Source organism: Schistocerca piceifrons, chromosome X (genome assembly GCF_021461385.2).
Source record: "Schistocerca piceifrons isolate TAMUIC-IGC-003096 chromosome X, iqSchPice1.1, whole genome shotgun sequence".
Taxonomy (NCBI): Eukaryota; Metazoa; Arthropoda; class Insecta; order Orthoptera; family Acrididae; genus Schistocerca; species Schistocerca piceifrons.
This window is the reverse complement of record NC_060149.1, coordinates 195,561,819-195,566,328: the sequence shown is the minus strand read 5'-3', so window position 1 is coordinate 195,566,328 and position 4,510 is coordinate 195,561,819. Positions and strand designations below refer to the sequence as shown.

Sequence of the window (4,510 nt, the reverse complement as noted above, 5' to 3'; positions counted from 1 at the left end):
GTTTCCTTCACTGAATGCTCGATTTACAGACTGAGTAACATCGGGAATATGCTACTATCCTGTGTTTTGGGTGATCGAACACATCCCATCGAAAAGGCTACAGGAGCGTGTTCACTGCCCCTGAAGAATGTGGCTGAGAATTTCCATGAATAAGGAAGTGCGTGGCAGTTGTGTTAGGTGGGCTGCATTCATTAAGGCGAAGCCTCTCTGCAGGCCCTCCTACTTGGCGGGAGACATCATTGTTCTAGGCAACTTTACTCTCTCACAGTGCACTTACAATTAAAAAGAGCGTCGTGATGCGATCGACGGTCATACTAGAGACACTATCCAACCCATCTGTGCAAAGCTTCATTGGGTTTTCACTGTGGTGTCCATTTCCTGACCGATCGGAACTTACGTTCTGGGCAACCCTCATATATGTAAGAAAGGTTACACAGCAGGATTCTGATTCAGAAATGGCATTTGAATGCTGGTTGTTTGCATGGAAAGTGTATTATGTCTCGCAAGAAAGGGAGAAACATATGCCAGCACGTGGCAGTGGCAGTATCGTAGCCTATCGAGATTATTGTTCACCTTTCACCGGTATTGTTGCCCGCATTGTTCAAGTTCCCACGATTGTGATGCGAATACGGAATCAGTAGGTTCAGGAAGGCCATTCTCAACGACGCCATGCAGTGTCTCAGCTGGCCAGAGTACAGAAATATTGTTAGTTTGGCTGTGCAGGATCCTACAGCCACGACACGTACCTTGGGTCAGGAAATGGGCTGGTTTGCAGCTAGCCAAGTATCCATTTGGGCAATATGCCTTCTGGAAAGTTTTCAGGATGAAGACCATTGTCACAGATTTCCTTGGAGCAGTGGCAGAGACAGTCATTTCTAATGTCAACACTGGACACAGGAGCAGCAAGACGTCGTTTTTACTGACAATGTTCCTGGGTGCATTACTTGTTTCGACCTCTCGCCATATGAGAGTACGTCCAACATCGAATGGACTGGCGTTAAAACGCTGTTCACAGATCTGTTACGTAAGTAGAATGTTGTACGCCTTTAAACCGTTATCACCTACTTTTCGTTTTATTATCATCGTTTTACTGTTAAATTTTGTACACTTATATACTGTGAAATTATTTATAATAATCTTTGGAAGTTTCACTTCAGAAAAATATTGTAATTAAATATTCTTGTGCTACGCATTAGATGTACGAACGTAGGTTACCAAGTGGAGCATTTCATACAAAAGACTACTTGCACGATCAAAAAGTATTGCTCCACGAAATTTGACCATTCGTTTAAATAATATCAGTTATTTAGTTCATCACTTTTACTTACTTTAAAAAAATTCGGAGTATTTTTAAACAGAAATCCTAGCAAGGTGAGTCACTTGGGATAAATCAAAGTTCGTGAGACAAAGTTAATATTAATCACTTACAATTTGGTTACTTCAGCAAATACTGGTCGATGTATGGTTCAAATGGCTCTGAGCACTATGGGACTTAACTGCTGAGGTCATCAGTCCCCTAGAACTTAGAACTACTTAAACCTAACTAACCTAAGGGCAGCACACACATCAATGCCCGAGGCAGGATTCGAACCTGCAACCGTAGCGGTCGCGCGGTTCCAGACTGTAGCGCCTAGAACCGCTCGGCCACTCCGGGCGGCCGATGTATGGATATAAAAAACTGAACGTTACTTTACCTGAAGGTGGATGCAATGGAGCTCTTCTGTGACGATAGAACAATGTTGTATGATGCAATAATGGCTCTTAATGTACTCTGCTCTGAATTGTGGGACTTATTGTCCGTCTACTACCCACAATTTTGGAAGTAGCACATTTGAGCATTTCAGGCCTCGGGTGTATTGGCCAGAGGAAACTATGGAAGTCTTACCAGTCATGAATCTGACTGCCTTCAACCAAACATTAGGACCCAATTAACTTAGCCCATAGACAGACTCCTTAATCAACAGAAGGGGTGAATCTCCTTGGAAACGTTAAAGCAGCATGTGGATTGTCACAGGGAGAACCAGTATCAGAATGAAACAACAGTGACCATTGTCATACCAAGTAGTGCAGCGAGACTTGCTCTGCTTCACGCTCTCCCTGTTTGCATGTACAAGAAGTGGAACATGAAATTAAATTCGGATCGACCACTGTTCAAACACCAGTGGACTGGATCCAGAGCCTAAGAGCTAGCAGAAGAAATATAACTGTAAGTGAAGATGAAAAGGATCTGTTGGAGCTTAGGGAAGGTAGCACATAAGAAAAGGTAGTGATGAGAGCTATGTCGCGTAAAGAGGGTACTAGAGCCGACTGCGCCAATCGGCTGGAGATGTGTCACTCTATTTTGCATAAGAATAACCTACTTTAAGGCGACCCGAGGTATCGTGTCTTATTAAAGGAGAGAGTGCACTGACCATATATGGATTCAAGGCAGAGACTCGATAAAACCACATTGCCAACATGTCCCCATTCGCCAGCAAATTCAAAAGCATTGCCATAGACATGCGGTGAATGTTTAGCAGGAGTTCAAAACCTCTAATTGAGGAGCATATGGAAAATTATACATGGACTCTGACATACTTCTGCATGCACACATTTTTGAGAAATTACGCTGTGTATGCAGGGCCATATACATTATAGATCCCGCCTTCTAGTACACTGTGCTAGAGTTTTGTTAGTACACAATGTTAAAATAGATGCACATCAGTATGGAAATGTTGAGAAATGTTGACATGTTGCTTTTTTTCTGAATGTGGGTGTCACTTTGCAAGTGCATGTACAGGTATGCCAAGGGACGCAACCCACAAGTGACTGAGGAGACGTACAGGCCATCTAACGATTTCAGTTACATCCTTTATTGAATGTAAACTATCTCTGTGGGAATGCTATGCAACCATCTCTGCCATCGTCCGCAGATCGTGGTCGTGCGGTAGCGTTCTCGCTTCCCACGCCCGGGTTCGATTCCAGGCGGGGTCAGGGATTTTCTCTGCCTCGTGATGACTGGGTGATGTGTACTGTCCTTAGGTTAGTTAGGTTTAAGTAGTTCTAAGACCTAGGGGACTGATGACCATAGCTGTTAAGTCTCATAGTGCTCAGAGCCCATTCTCTGCCATCTGGAGGGTTCTGATGGCTGTCCAGTGAGAAAACCGCCAGACTGGAGAAAGAGGTCCAGGCAAAGTGTGGCTGCAGAATCTAGTGCGATATATGTTGCGGACGTAAACTCGACATACCTCACACATTTGTATGACGCCCACAGCAACCTGCCAATGTGTTGGGAGCACCAAGTCCCATGAAATGGTTCCATCCGTAAGCTGATGCCAAAGCTGGGAAATAAGTAAAGATATATTCTTCACTGCAGAAACCGCCAACAGGTTCTCGGTTTGGGAATGAAATTTATTAGAATCACCTGTGGCATCTCTTTCTAGCAGCGCCCCTGGTTGAAGGAGCACAGTGACGTAAATACCGAAGTTCAAAAATGGCTCTGAGCACTATGGGGCTTAACTGCTGTGGTCATCAGTCCCATAGAACTTAGAACTACTTAAACCTAACTAACCTAAGGACAGCACACACATCCATGCCCGCCGTCGCGCGGTTCCAGGCTGTAGCGCCTAGAACCACTCGGCCACTCCGGCCGGCAAATACCGAAGTGATGGCTCGTTATGTGTGATCTGCATAAGATTTTTATAAATTAATGAATAATTCCGTTTTTGGCAAAATCATGAAAATGTTAGAAACCACCATTAATTCATTTATATGAAGATGGTACCTGTTCTTTCGGACATGTCCGAAAGAACAAATACCATCTTCATATAGTTAAGACTAACCGGCCATTGACCTTCTTCTTCTGTGCGGATGCACATGTATTGCCGAACTCTTGCTAGACTCGGTAAGATTTTCTACCGCGAGTAATGAGTGTAATGGGCAGGGGCACTAAGAATGTAGTGTGTGGACATTAAGTTGGGAATGTGGGTCTCACGGGGAGCATGCAAGGGATAAATCCCGGCAGTCGCACTATCCTCTGTGCCCTCGGTGGCTGAGGTGGATAGAGCGTCTGCCATGTAAGCAGGAGATCCCGGGTTCGAGTCCCGGTCGGGGCACACATTTTCAACTGTCCCCATTGATCTATATCAATTCCTGTCGACAGCGTAGGGTTCGATTCCCGGCTGTGTCGGGGATTTTCTCAGCTCAGGGACTGGGCGTTGTGCTGTCTTCATAATCATTTCATCCCCATCCGGCGTGCAGGTCGCCCAATGTGGCGTCGAATGTAATAAGACCTGCACCGAGGCAGCCGGACTTGCCCCGCAAGGGGCCTCCCGGCCAATGACGCAAAACGTTCATTTCCATTTACCTATAAGATTTTGGGTATGGTGGAAGACAGCCAAGCCAAATTTAAGTGGGCCACAATTTTCAATGAAGGACTAGTCGCTGTGGAGATGGCTCCGGTTTCAGTTCAAAAATGGTTCAAATGGCTCTGAGTACTATGGGACTTGACATCTGTGGTCATCAGTCCCCT

General features: G+C 45.1%; 1 non-coding gene across 1 annotated transcript; it reads left to right on the top strand.

The window, feature by feature from the left end:
- Positions 1 to 4,019: 4,019 nt before the first annotated feature.
- On the top strand, positions 4,020 to 4,094 carry Trnat-ugu. The gene has a single exon. It is a non-coding gene; the product is annotated as a tRNA-Thr (tRNA).
- The last annotated feature ends 416 nt before the right edge of the window (positions 4,095 to 4,510 follow it).